This window comes from Phalacrocorax carbo, chromosome 11 (assembly GCF_963921805.1).
Source record: "Phalacrocorax carbo chromosome 11, bPhaCar2.1, whole genome shotgun sequence".
In the NCBI taxonomy this organism is placed as follows: Eukaryota; Metazoa; Chordata; class Aves; order Suliformes; family Phalacrocoracidae; genus Phalacrocorax; species Phalacrocorax carbo.
This window is the reverse complement of record NC_087523.1, coordinates 15,022,092-15,037,749: the sequence shown is the minus strand read 5'-3', so window position 1 is coordinate 15,037,749 and position 15,658 is coordinate 15,022,092. Positions and strand designations below refer to the sequence as shown.

Below are 15,658 nucleotides of genomic sequence, written 5' to 3'. Positions count from 1 at the left end.
GAAAGAGCACAAAACCTCTAAGTACAGTTAACGATTACATAAATAACAGGCAGACACTACCCACACATACATTTTTGTAGCACTTGCCGGTAGTTATGATGGGTTATCATGGGGGTACAGCCGAAGAGGAAGAGCCAATATTCAGAAAGGTACCAAAAACAGGTAAGTGCTTTGTACCATAAATATTCGGTGAGATTCTTCTGCCCTACGCTTCTACCTTAGTGTGCCCTTGGTAACCAGTTTGGCAAAAGACGCTCATGACTAAACCTAATCCCTGCCATCCTAATCTGCTATAGAGCTTGACCAAAAGCACTGACCATGGCTTTCCTCCTACATTTCAGGCAGCACTAAGCTTCAAGAATAAATCCACACCGCTACAAAAGTCAAAGACCAGAAAGACCTATTAGATCACCAAGTCCCTCATACCTCATGACTTGATATTCCAGCACTTCATTGGCCTTCCTTCATCCCCATACTTTTTTCACTGAAATCACTTCTTCCCCTCTCAATACCTGTAAATTCTTTGCTAATCTGTGTTTTCCATACCTCATACCAACTGTCCATACAGTGAGGAATATAGTTAACTTTAACCAAAAGATTAGCAGGCATGTGTATTACTGCAACGTGCGGTGGGATAGTGGGAGTACATATGTCTCTAATACACTCCTCATTTTTTTCACTGAAAAATTAGTATGTTGGAATACAAGAAAACAAAACAAATACTCCCCCAATAAGCTTGCAGTGTACACACCAACCACAAAATCTCTCACAGCAGTAACAGGAGCAGCCCAAAACACAGCCGAGTGAGTCAGACTGGGAAGAGCGAGAGCGGCAGAGATAAAGCAGTCCTCTGTTTAACACCCCTCCCTACCATTGCACATGCCATGTTCGATGGTTAGCCGAGGTACCATGTGTATTCTTTTGTTTAGAAGTCTCTTAATTGTGATAATTGTGCCCCTAACTATTAAGACATGGCAGAGCATGTTCGTACTTGTTTCACAACCCTCTCCCAATTCACAGCTCTGTTTAAGTTTATGTTACTTCAGAACTAATGATGATAATAACAATAAACATACCATTTTACTTTAATAAAGCCCACTATATATTATGCAATCACAACCAGCTTCTGCTGGCAGCACTTGCTAATAACTTTAAATACTCATGCATCAATTTAATTGTGTTAATGGCAAAGAAGATTTTAATGGCTTGACAGAACTTTTGTTCCCTTTGGCATTGCTTTGTTTTGAATCACTGGTATTAAAGTAATGCAAGATGTCAAAGTGCTGTGATTGTCATATAGGGAGATCCACGTAGGAGCTAGCACAAAGAGAAAAATGCTTAGATTGATGCAAACATTAAAAGAATAATTATTACAACATGGCTATCAGAGACAAGATCAATGTAAGAGTCTTTCAGTACATTACTATTAATGGATTTCTAAAGAAATGAGACCATTTTTCTAAATTCATGCTACAGTTGCACATTCTAAGAGACCTGAAAGGCACAGATCTATTAGAAATTTAGTCTATCCCAGAAAAAAAAGAAGGAAAAAAACAACCTCTCAACCTTTCAAAAACTGAATAAAAAATTTCAAGTTTAATTGTCCATAAACACTTGCATTCAGTTAACAAGTGCAAGCAGGCCCACACGGCACACCGTGGCATCCAAGCATAGATTCATCGGGACAGAATGAAACAGAGCAGATACAATATTCATCACCTTCTCAAGTACTAGCACTATAACAAATTGTTATTAGAATTGCTGTTAATGAAATGCCATGTTCCTCCCATAGCTTAGTCAAGATTGGACATCCATCCCATACTAGTACTTTCCTAATCTAATAAAAATCAAGTAGTTTAGGACCTGTTATGTGACTCTCCACCCCCTCTCCTTTTCAGCTTTCATCAGTAATCAGAGTCTAAAAAGGAGGGCACAGCTTGCATTTGCGTGTGCTTTTGGTGCTTTTCTTCCTTTGTGGGCAGCATGGTCTAACTCAGCCAAAAGGACAGATTCCAGGAATTTGCCTTCTGTAAGACCAAGTAGTTGCATTTAACATCACGAGCTCTTCTCTCGGCTGGCAGTGCATTCATCAACCCCAGACTGAAGAACTGTGAATATTACATAAGCTGCAGACAGACGTCATGAGGTAGTAAAACTTCCATCAAAACAAAACGATTTCACAACAGCTACATGCTACACTGAACTCATCTTCCAATCTCATTTTAATCTGGCAAAACTCTTTTGCATCAGAACACTTCATGTTTACTTTTAAATATTGCTTGCTTAAAATAAAAAAAAAAGAGAAGAAAAAAGGAAAGGTCAGATGGTCAAAATATTCCATCTAATACAAGCCAGTATTATAAGGCTCTCTTCGCATTTCGGTCTCACAAGAGAGAGAACAGATCTTAAATGATGTGGAACCAAAGGTTTAACGTATGGCTTGGATGGCTCAGTGCTAAACTTTAAAGGGAGGGAAGGCGGGCAGAAATCTAAGAGTGAGGGAATAGTAGCCTTTAATGTTATGCAGATCAAATGACATTGGGTGAATGGTTACAATATCTGATGAGTCATGTTGATCTAACCTTCCATTTATTCATTCAACAGCTCCTTGACCACTCTTACCTCCTGGACAATTTATAACCTGCATGAGATCAGATTTTGTTTTTGTGGCACCGAAAAATCATATAAAGTCTCTTTCCCCTGTAATTTACATCTGACAGCAGGCATTTCTCAGAAGCGTTAGCAACAAAATCTTCCAACAGACTTGTCAGAATAGTTCTGAAAATTCAAATGTAGTGTCAGAAAGCAGAAATACACAATGAATAATGTCTTTGCCAAAACTCACCGACTACATTTTCATCTGGATAAACTGTTTCTGAACAATCCCTCTGGCTTTATTGATGCACAATTGGCATTCAACAAGTAATCTCTTCTTCCTATCTTTGTTTTATTGAAAAGATAAATGTAGCATGTTAAATGAATGTAGGAACCCACTCCCGTTTCTTGCATATGAGCACCTATGTGCTTGTACATCAAGAGCTCAGCTTTCATTGTCATCTCCTTTATCAAGGAACCCATTTTGACTCAGGGGAGATGAAGCTCATACCACTGTTTACTCCTTTGAACACAAATTGATTTTTCACTTGCTAGCATGAAAAGATCCTGTGCATGAGCCTTGATTGATCATTTCCAGTGTGCACTACACAGCGATAAGAGGAAAACACTTAGAAAAACAGAAGCAGCAAAACCAGGACTGTCAGCAGAAGCCTTGTCCTATGAACGCCTTCAGCTCCTGCCAGGCTTCCTACTAACAGAGGATGCTTCTTTTTTTTTTTATTAATACAAGTGGGAAATGGATCAGGCAGTACTAAGAATAGCAGGGTTTCCAGATACAAGACATTGGGCTAAATGACCTTTGAACATCCTTCCAACTTATATGAACCTATTATTCAATTTTTGCAATATGCTCACAACAAATCTAGGAAGATGCAATACTTCGTCTGCACTTGAATGGAGTATACACCCACGCCTTCCCAACACCAGCTTTCCTTTGGCTGCCAGCAGTATTTCCTTGCATGCTCAGGCTTTATTTCCCCTCTTCAGTAATCTCCTACCTCTCTTCGGGACTTGCCCCTTTTCAGACACCAGCCTGCCCCTCAGCTGCCATCTGACTACACATTTCTCCTCCTGAGGAAGACTATTGCTCATTTACTTGAGATCAACTTCACATCACTGCTCAGAGCCCACCGTTCAAACCAGCTTGGGTCATTTCACAGTTCATGATTTTGTCTGTTTCCTAGCTCGCTAATATTTCATCCTGAAAGCATCATTCCTGTTAGAGACACCTGAAATACATGTCAAACTAACCTCACTTAGCTGAGAGGATCTTGGCTCTTCCTTACTAACTTTAATGCAAATGACTAAGAAAGGAAGCAGCAAAAGAGCAAGGAATGAATACTGCAACCTGAGTGGTATTTTTTTCTGGTGTATTTGATATTCATGAGGTTATCGCCAACATATATTAGGACTGTATGTATGTTTGGGCTCTGGAGGAAACAGAATGAAGTCAAACATGGTGGTATTCAAAAAAACCTGAATAAAATTGCTCCCTGGTGTTCAAATACATATATGTGTTTTTCACAGGGTTATTAATTCTCAAGGGAGCCATCTGTGGGTCCCAAATAACCTATATCCACTGTTTTGTTTTAGTACCTCCACCATCGTGGAACCAAAATACCATGAGAAGACTACATTTCCCATTATTTCAACCCCCAAAATATCTCCTGGGGCTTATTAAAAGGTCTGTGAAAATATATACTTTATATATATATATAAAAAATTGAGAGAAAGAAAAACTATTGCCTAAAACAAAACACAGAGGGCTGCTTCTCTATTCCCCCCTAACAGAAATACTGCAGAAGCAGTTATCTCAAATACACATTTACTAGAGAACCTGAGAACACAGAAAAGTTTTAAGGAGCAGACCGAGTTAATTGGTTTGTTCAGCTAAGACAGCCCAGCCTGCAGTCAGTGCTGCTCGTCCAGTGGTGGGTGGAGAAGTTTACGCCTCTTCCCTCAAGTAAATCACATCAGCTAGGAAAAACAACTTACTAGTGTGATCCAAAACATGACTGAATCAGACTCCTGCTGCCTTTAGTGAAATTCCCAAAAGGTCTCTAGTTCAGAAACCAAAACTGCCCACAATGGGTACCTTCACTTTCACACAAAAGCCAACGACTCTAATACGCTCCTCTCCAGTCACCTAAGAGCTGGACAAAACGGTGCAGTTACACCAGGTTGGGACACATGGGCACTAGCCTACAAATCAGAAGGAATTTTAATTTGATCTCCCTACAACAAACTCAGCTTACAACGACCTTCCAGTCAGAGCAACCCCAACCACAAGCACGTTTCTTCACCGGCATTTAGTTCTGCTACAGCAACTTTTAAACCAGACTGACCTGGATGTGACAATTATATTTTTCTTCTTCTTCCCCGTGCATGTTGTATGTAGCCCACCTTTTCTTTTTCATTTCTTTGATGTTTTCTTTTAACAATACCATTTCAATGTTGATCAGCAAGAAATAGTCTCCATGAAAGCACAATATGCTGCTGTTCAATTTAAACTCAATGGTTCTCCATTATTTTCATGCAACAAATTGCCAAACTCTATTAGAAATAGAGAGGAGCCTGATAAAGTGATCTCTCACTTCAGGGTCTCCTGGGAGTTTTTTAATGTAGGTAAGGCTGCACATTTTACTTATGGAATATCTTGAATGTAGTGTTTTAGAAGCTTGCCATGATGATAATACCAGAGTAACTGGTAATGTCAGTATTCAGCCAGGCCCCAACAAAAGTGGCATTTGCAACACTTAATTTGTGACCAAAACACTGGCTTGCAGAAAGGCCGTTACAACAATTTAATACTGACAAAGAGCATGGAAATTTAGAACTTCATATTTTCTTTTTTTCTTTCTTCCTTTCTTCCTTCCTTTCTCTCTCTCTGTCCCTCCTCCTCCAATGACTGCAAGTACTTATTTACTTATATAAAGTAAGTATATTTTCTTATGTGCCTTGGTATTTTCACCTTATTCTGGAAGAGGTTACCTTATACATTCATAAAATTGATGATAAAAGGCACCCTGACCTAAAACGCCACTGTGCACTTGTCCACTTGAAACATCAAAGCCTGACTAACAGACTATGCAACCCTCTGGTGCGGTGAGATATATGGTGTGGTAGAAACAAAGATCAAGGGTCTGTTCCTTGTCTTACTTTTACCAGTGTGAATGAAATCTAACACCTCTGAAGACAATGAAGCAGTATAAGTATAAAAGCAGTGTGAAGGGACTTCGGCTTCCAAGACTATTCACCCTCAGTTCGGGGGATGTAAATCAGACGCCATGTTTATTCTCAGTGTAATGCTTTGAGTATAGCCTCTTCGAAATCACTCAAAATCCCTTTACTATACAGACATAGCTGTCTCAATTTAATACAACTTGGAATTGGAGTGCCTTTAAATCTATTTTACGTTAGTGGAATTTGGTGTCTGTTCCCAGTACACACCAGCACGGGAGCAGCATCAGGCAGGACAGGAGCTGTGTAACTTCCAGCTAAAATAGTAGCAAAGTCGCCAGGTCAGACTGTGGCCTTGGTGACACGACTAAAACTCCGCTGATGTCAGTGAAGTTGCATCAGCGTAACCTGAAGCATTATTTGACCTCATGAATTCAGACTGTAACATTTCTTTTGAGGTTTTAAAGAGGAACCTTTTAAAGCATCTATTCACATCTGACAATACCTTTACTGTAGCTGCAGGAATACAGTGGGTGGCTGTGCCGGTTATCTGTTCCACTTCTTTTTTTAAAGCAGGTATGAATGTCCTCACTGAAAAATGTACTCCTGGGTTGTACTTGTACGGTGGTTTGCACAGCTTCAGGGCCAATGCTGGGACCCAAATTAATTGCTCAGAGCTTGTTTGCAAATTAGTCATTTTCATATGTCCCTCCACCACAGTCACAACTTGCAGATCATGTCCTTAGACTGTCTTCAACACAGAGGGCCAGAATTCAAAGGCCAAGGACACGGTCTTGCCCAGGGGAAACAAACCAAATGTATTCTGAAATATCTTAGGGTTTAAATACCACCACTACCTGTTAGCACAACTAGTCCACACAAACACATTTTTATATAATCTTCAATCAAATAAATGAAATTTCCAAATGAAATAAAAGCCATTTTCCTTTTATCAATAATAACAAAATAGCACAATTAATGATTACGTCTTTACCAGGATTGTATCCAAACTCAGGCTACATTAAGAGCCAGATCTTGTTAAATAGTAAAAGACATGATTATCCCAACTGCCACTGAATATCATGGTTATCATACAAAAGGGGAGCTAAAAGAACACTTTTTTTGGACAGCACAGAACTTAGAACAAAGAAAATCTGGTTCTGAATGGGATCTTTATGGCCTCTCCTTTATAGTTACATTTCTAATTAAAATGCTTTGATCTATTAATGCCAAGGGACGCTGCTAAATGTATTCAATGCAGAAGTCACATACTTCTCCGGAGCTCCCAAAATCTCTTAGATCTGTGTGCACTTAGGCTGTGTGCAGTTAAACCTCTCGCTAAAATGAAAAGATATCTAAGAATAACTCACTTCCATTAGATTTATAAATCACATTAATTAATTCTACATCTCCAGTGGTGTAGAGACCAAACTCTAATGTGAGATCTAATTAAAGAAAAGGGAGAAAAAAAATTGGAATTGAAACACAGAAGTAACTGTTTAGCCTCAAATTAATGAGGCGCTATGCTAAGCAAGAATGTCCATAAATCCCTAATGAGGATTTTAAACACATTAAAACTTCCTAATACAAAGTGTTTGCCTTCCTTTTATCCAATAACAAATAAGCCAATAATTTTCTGCCTCTAAATGACACTATTAACTGTCATGGCATGTTTTATTTGACAAACCCTCCATTCAAATACAGTAAAACCAATTAATTTGCCTGCTGTGAAATGTGTTTCTTGATAGCTTTTATGTGATTTTTGTTCTCAAAGAAATGTAAATAGGAGGTCAATGTAGGTGCCTGATTTTGCTTAAAAATATGCCGCAATAACTACAGATTTTCTAGTCAGTTTGCATTTCAAATGAATTGAAAGATAACCTCCATTTTCAGGTCATCAATCACATAATGGTCTCCTGATAAGTAAACAGTTACAGAGTAATAGTTTTATTACTAGGGAAATGGTCCCGTATTTGAGCCGTGATAGTTGCAAAATTACCCCTTTGCTCTGTTATAAATAACGGTTCGCAGTCAGGGTGCTCGGCCTCTCTGCCTTCCCCGGCAGCCCGGCACGCTGTGCCGCCGCACCCACCGGCGCGCCGCAGGCATCGGCACCGCGCACCGGCGTGCCCTCGCAGCCACGCTCCTCTGGTTTTCCACCGCGGTTAAACCCCACGCCTTTTAAGTGTGAGGATGGCGATGTGTTACCTTTTTCTTTGGTCAGAAAAATCTATGGAACAAATGAAAAATAGTTCTGTGGTTTCAATGGTCCCCCGGGCCCCACTAAGTAGATCTTAGCAGAGAAAAGCAAGACTGCGTTATGACTGCCCCACAATTAAGGCATATCTGAATCGCTGAAGCTTTTCTAAGGTTTTGTCCCTGGAAGATCAGCCTACTAAAAAGTACATGTTTTCTGCTTCAGAAATGCACCTTTTTTCAGCCTGTGCCCACTATGTGAACTGAACTACACTGTAAATCGAAGGCAAAATAGAGGATAAGGCATGGCATGCCATGCTTTATGGGGCCTAACTGAATGCCAATTAATCTTTACAACATATGTACGGTTCCATCAGCTCTTGCATTGCATCATGATCACATGGAAACTGTGGTTTCTTTGCTTAAGATGGAAACACAACTTGAAAAACCCCACGATACACCACATACTCACACACAGAGAAGGATCAGGGAATTAAATAAAACAAAGATGCCTACCAGCGCTGAAAAGGACATAACTGCTCACTTATTTAATCGTCTGCAATAGATTACCAACCAGAACCGGATAATTTATGTAGCGTACCATGACAGCTGATTTCCAATTTCACTATCTTGTACGTGTGTTTCTTATTGAAATAAGCAAAGAAAGTCTGCAGCCTCACTCGGAAGAGCAGTGCCAAGGCTGCCTGACACATGAGAAGGGCTGGTGAGAAGCGAGGCTGGGACAAATCAAAGGCAGCAAAAGTGCTCTGCAGCTGTTAGCCACCGTCCCCATCACTGAGACACACGGCCCCAAACCCTTATTTGTTCCTTTTTCCCAACAGAAATCCCTGCTACTGTTGCCAGAAATGTTTGCCGTAGTGACCTTTCTGCAGGGATGTCTGGAGAAGCAATTTATATTTATATATTATTATCATGTAAAATTATATAAGTATGTATACAAATCAGAGAAAAATGCATTATGCAAATATCCGTATTTTGCTCCTTAACCACAATATATTTAATAAGCTTAGGAATTGAATTGCAGCATTTTCAAAAACTAAATTGAAGAGACCCTTTGTCGTGCCTGAACAGTGAGAAAAACATGTTCTTTCTATACACTTGGAGCTAATAAAAATACCCAAATTAAACTTTAAAAAATATTTAAGTGAGAACTATGCTTGACCCAGTCAAATATCAGGAAATCAATTTCGTGATGGATACAAGCTTAAGCGGGATACGAGCTTATTATACCACATATTGTAACCTGTGCTTTGCTCACTTTGAAACCCAGTGTTCCTGAAGTCTGAACTAAGCTCCGCCTCTCCAGAATGCAGTTGTCTGCATCTAATTTTGCTGATAAAATGTAAATAAAAATTATTTCTGTTTTTGCATAGGATCTAATATGATATCCCACACCAACAACTTTTACATCTACTTCTTAATCGAGACATTGAATCGGGCTAAGACCACCTGACATTATTTTACTTCTGACCTTTTCAACTGTCAAAGCAGACAGATTTTTATCCTACAAGATTCAAGCCAAAGCCTCAAAGGTGCAGTGCCAGAGCATTAATCCATTTCACTAGACAGTCATTGAAATTATAATTGAAAGTTCAACTTACTTTAGCATTTTATGCTGAAATACTTCTGGCAGCCCAGGGCAGAAAGTCGAAATCTGGTTTCCAATGGTTTCTAAATGTTGGCAGTGAAATTCCTTATTGTCAAAGAGATCAGCAGATGCCGGCTTCCATTAATTTACTTTCTGTGACTGCTGCTCACTTCAGGAAGCCTTTCTTTACCTAAGGATGCTGACCTGCTGCAGGATCCCATCAGAAATGGACTAGGAAAGACACTGATTTATTAGGAGACTGGGGACACTTCAGGGAAATTCCCTACAGCCGCCGGGGCAGATCCCATCCCTCCATTTATTCTGACTGATGCCATAAGCAGAAAAACAAATCTGCACAGAAGACATGATGCAAATCTGTAAAAGCTCCAAACTCAAGCTAAATAAACTGACCCATGTGTATTACACTATGAAGAGTAACTCCAGAATCTGAAGGATCGGTAGACAGCTTTGCCTCTTCACCAACAGGTTGTCATAAAGAAAAAAGGGCTTTTGAATCTGAAAATAACATCATCATTTTAAGTAGTCAGTGGGCTGTAAATCCTTTGTTCTGGTATTCTGGAGCTGCCCAAAGGTCTTTGGCTAGGAAGTTCCCTATAAATAACAGTTTATTATTCTTAGACTAGTCTCAAAAGCTATCTAAACAAGTGTTTCAGTTAACTTGGAAGACATGTTTCATTAAAACCTAAATGTCTCTTTTCTTCATTTTTACAGTTGGGACTGACTAGTAATTCTTGGCATCTTATCCGGAGGCTAAAAAGTTTTGGTTTTGGGAGCAGGAAGGGGGAACAGGGAACATGAGATCTAATACCTATTATGCAATGATAGGTCATTTTATCAATGTTTTCAAGACTACTATTGTATTTTCTCTACAAATGATACTGTCTATATCTGCACGAGGCCCCTTAAATCCTTAGTGCCAGGATATTAGCCCCTTAATTCAAAGCACTGAGCAAGAATGCTGCAGCAATGCATGAGCAATGAGAATAAAACAGCCCTGAAGATCACATTAACTGGGTGTGTGTTGGGTCTCCTTGAGGCACAGCAATCCTAAGGCTCAGCTCTCAAAGTCAGACTATTAAGGCAAGGAGAAAACAGACCGGCTCCTAGGCAATGCAAATCTCACAGAAGGACATTGAGACAAATACCAGAGAGGCACGATACCCTAGGGATATCCACAGTGACATTAGCAAACCTTCTGTACCCTTGGAGAGGGTCTTGGCACTGACTGCTCCAGCACCTTTAGTTACTTCGCTATTACCAGCCTTGTCCAAGATGTCTGTCTCCTACCCTGCACGTGTGTATGTGCACACGCATGTACGTGCATGCAACTGAGTGTATATGTATTTCTCCTTCCCTTTCTTCCTACTTAGATCCTAATGGCAGAGATGATCTGCTGATCTATGGGCTGCTGCTAGCGCTCTCTCACATGCACAGTGTGCCCCTCCTACAGCAGATCTCTCTGTGCCCAGGCCCCGCTGCAGCGCAGGTAGCCATCACTCTCTGGGCTGGGCCCCTGTCTGGACTACTGCCTTCAACCTACAGCTTGCTGCGCTGTACCCAACCCACGCACACTGACAGCGATCCAACACACAACTGCCGTTGCCTACAACGGGATCAAGGACAGAGGCCCTTTAGCAGTCAGCTTTCACAGAAAACGTAGTTAACTGCAAGCAGTTTTATTTTACAAAGTTTACGGTAAATATCCTGACAAAATTTATTAAAGTAGAAAACAAAAGAATTTTGAAACCACAGAGACAGAGAGGATTTGGGAATTTATGTCTTCATTTTGCTAGAGGTGTACTGTAACTTCGGGCAAGTTAATTAACTTCTGGCTTTCTTTGTACATCTGTATAAAAACAATAAGCAATATATAACTAACCACCACCTACTTATAGCAGGAAAGCAGTGGTTTGGAGATCCTCAGCAGGATGGTGTCATAAAGGAGCGACACAGCTACACAAATCTGTATACAACTGGAGATTCCTGACTGCTGTAAATGTCAATCCTCAATAAAAGGTTTGACCTCTTTTATCTATTATTTCCATTTTATAACTGAAATCAGGTCTGACACAGTGAGCATTTCAGGGGACTAAATGCAGCTTGGGATGACTTTGCAGTCTCATGTCTCGCATCACACCCTTGAAACACAATGATCTCCCCAGAAACACAATGCTGTCTTGGTACCTAAGCCCCAAGGACCTCCCAGCATCCGTTTGCTGGCTGACCTAACAAGCCAATGAGCCCATTATCAGCATGTCTCTATAAGCCAACGAGGTTTCTTTTAGTGGAACTGCTTAAAGCACAGAGCAGCTTGATCTTAGAGAAGTTATTCTTTAGGCATTTAATTGAGATCTTCTGTGGGCAGAGTCACCTTCTGGATGAACCCCCTTCCACACTGACTACACAGAGAGGCTGGGGTCACCACTCTGCTTAATCGGGGCATCTCAGTGAAAGACTGTAAGTTAGATGAATTAAATATGGATCACAAAACCCACAACTGCGCTGCAGTCATGTGCCAGGCTGAACTGACAGTGTAGAAATGGAAACAGATGGGGAATAAACTCCCCATCAGACAGTGGCTTGGGGATCCGAATGCAAGACCAAGAGCCAACCACTCTTGTCAAGCTAGACAATGAGCAATTTGTTGTCTAATGATAATTTTGAATTGGAGGGAGGAAGGGGAATCGCTTTGATTTGGACTTAAAACATTTTAAAAACTTCTCAGAAAGCTGAAAATTTCAAACTGTGACAAAAATGGAGGTGTCTCCTCTTGATTCCAACCTGGTAAAACACTTTCATTAAGAAAACACAACAAAACAAACCAGTGGCAGGAGCTCCAGAAAGAAACGATACAGAATTTGTTTTAAAAAAATGGAAATGCCAGTTAGGGAAATGCCTAAATGTCTGCTTCTGATTTTCACAATTTCCCAGAATTTGTAAAACCCAACAAAATAAAAAAATGTTAAACTGTATCCCTCAAGTTGCAGAGCTGTGTGGCTGAATTTCAGACTTCTCTCACCCAGAGATTTGCCAGTGGGATAACAGAAAATCCAGCTTCCCTTCCACATACAACTCAGTTCATTAAAATCACACAGTTGTTACAGGGCTAAGGTGCCTCTGTTTGCGTGCTACAAAATGAAGAAACTCTCAGAAAGTATCAAACTGCCAAATTATTCTCATTGGCTTTTACAGAGAACAGCCCCGCTTTAACTGGCTGAAGGGAAAAAAGCTGTCATATCTGAAATGGCCAGAAGAGAGAAAATGCGGGCAGAATGATGTCTTCCTAGGTGAGGTTAGTCCAAGACTTAATTCCATGTGTCAGGGCAAGATAACACACAGTCATACGCATATGATCTCATCAGCCCTTCAGGAGACAGGATTTTACTTGATGTTTGGTAATATTATTTTAGAGACTTTCTTAATATGTTTGCAGAACACACAAGGAAAAAATGCCATGTAAACCTCAACCTAGATACCACTTAAAGGGATATGCAATCATTATAATCAAAGTAATCACGGCATTATTAATTACAAGAGGAAAAAATAGATAAACAACAAGCAGGAATTCCACGTGTTGGCAGAAGTGTTTGCTGTCTATCATCAGTGCTTGCATCTCTCCCTCTCTGATGCCTATGTGCACTTCAATGTTCATATGCGTGCACCGCTTGGGTTGGCAGCATACCCAACATGTATCAGCCTGAGGGTATTATTCAACCTATCAGGGTGAAAAATATCCTTCCTGCCACCCCTGCCCTGCTGCCATGAGCTGCTCTGGGAGCTCCTGCCCATCCACCCCTCCTGCTGGCCTGCACTGGGCAGGCATTTCAGACTGTGTGATGGCCCCCTTTATAACAACATTGGTTTATGTTTTACAAAAACTCATTCCAGAGCTTCATACTGACTAAAAGGGAATTCAGGGTCAGTTACTAGATCACTTCCCATTTCTTGAGATGACTGCAGGCATTTTCAGTGCTCCTGCCCTGAATGTCTCTCTGCAGGCACCCCAGGCAGGGGTTCCCCAGCAGCCTCAGGGCAAACCCGACCTTGTTCCTGCTGCCTTCCCCAGCGCCATCGGGGTTCGCAGGGGCAGCAGCACAGCCTGAGCTGCCACCAACGCATTGCCCTTTGGCTCCAGCTTGAGTAACCTGCGAGCCCTAAGACGCAGGAGCTGGCTGCACCAGCAGAAGAGGTCGCACGGGTTTGGAAAGTTTCCTTCTAAACAACAAAGGCTAAAAACTTAGAGCTTGATTGTCTGTTGTAACTTGACAGCTCGAAGGGAGGTATAAAGCTGTGTTGGAAGAAAGCCCCTCCTTAGAGAGTGGCCTGGCCAGGCTTGCAGGAATGCTGGCTGTTGGTCCCCGCTGCACCGTGCGTGGATCCCTGTCCCAGCATCGGCAGAGAGGGGCTCCCACAGCAAACTGCCACCCCAGCCCAGCCCAGCCCCTGCTCGGCCCCACCAGCACCAAACACAGCCTGAAGCCACCCTCAGCCTGCCTTCACACGGGGCCAGAAAAACTAACAATCAGAGCTTTCTTTTAAGCCATGAAAGCTTAAATTCTGTAAAGCTTGACAGCAACTTGTGCTCCCAGCTAAGTCATCAGCATTTTCAAGCCTTAGGGAGATAGACAGATACTTACGTGTTTTTTATATATAAAGTCATATGTATTTGTAAATACTCAGATGATTTCCATACACACCTACCAGCCACACAATGCAATAATAAATTATTCCAATGAATGGCATAACTCTAAGAAAGCAACAAGGATAAATATAATTGCACAAGGTTTAAACAGGATGTGAATCAGCATTAGAAAAAAAAAGCAAGTTAACATGAAGCTGTTTACTCCTAGAGAATCTCCACTGCTCTAACATTTCAGCAATAGCCTCCAGTCGTGAGTGTGCTGCAGGAAGTAACAGAGAGCAGTTCAGCAGATGAAACAAAGAGGACCTAATTACCATGCGAAGCACAACATCCTTCAGATGTGATGAGAAACGTGACTGCATGAAAAACTGGTCCTGGGGAAATTTCAAAATATGACCACCCAAGCATAAAGAAGAGAGTGGTGAAAACCAGAGAAACTGCAACATGAGGGTGTAGTATTTCTATACAAAGAATATTAATTTAAACACATGCACATACAGATATTGTGTACATGCACACATCTATATGCAAACACACCGACACAAGGAACTATGTGATTGTGGATGAAAGCAATAAATGTATAAAAGCTTTCAAACCATATGCTACATATTAACAAAAAAATCACATAAATTCTTTGTATGTTGATCCATGGAGATTCTGGAGGGGAAAGCAAACAAACAGCCAAATGCATGAAAAACAACCAAGCAGCCTAACAATCCAGCACTATCCTTCCATTTTCATCAGACTTGGTCATTTAATATTCATTTTTGTCTAGAATTCCACAGTGTGAATGTAAATAATTTATGAATATTGGCCATAAATTATTTTGGGGAGTTTGTTGTGGGTTTGTTGTTGTTGCCTGTTTGGTTTTTTGTTTTTGTTTTTAAAAGAAGAGGAACACAGATGATAAGCACTGACATCTTGGAGCAAGGGAAAGCCTGATCCTCAGTTACAGGTAGGGAAGTTGTGTCATTTGCAAAAAAGTTCATTTAAAGCCAAAGTGGAAGAAATGCTGGCTTGTGCTGTGGCTGGGCTCAGCACGGGGGCCACGCCAGTGGTGCTGCAGTGAGCCTCTGCCAGGTGCACAGAGCTCACGCTGGTTTGGCACCAGTGCAGCCTGGGGGGGCAAGACGCCCATCACCAGCGCAGTGTAAGACTATGCTCAGGAATGGCCATTACTCCCTCCGAGGTGGCAACACAGCGTACCATTTCTAATCTTGATCTACCAAATAGCGTGCCCTTTTGGACAAGAAATTGCTAAAAAATTAGCATCTCCTGACCCCCCCTTTGGCTAGAGCACCTGAGCAAGGCAGATGTTAACCCATTCATTTATTACCCAAGCCCCGGGGGTGGGGTGTATCAGGCTGATGGTGTGTCTTGAAAGGCTGTTCAAA

The 15,658-nt window shown here is 41.1% G+C and overlaps 1 protein-coding gene across 4 annotated transcripts in view; it reads right to left on the bottom strand.

Annotated features, from left to right (window-relative positions):
* AFF2 (ALF transcription elongation factor 2) overlaps nucleotides 1-15,658 on the bottom strand; it is a 341,788-nt gene that overhangs the window by 156,195 nt on the left and 169,935 nt on the right. The gene's annotated exons all lie outside the window — the stretch shown is intronic.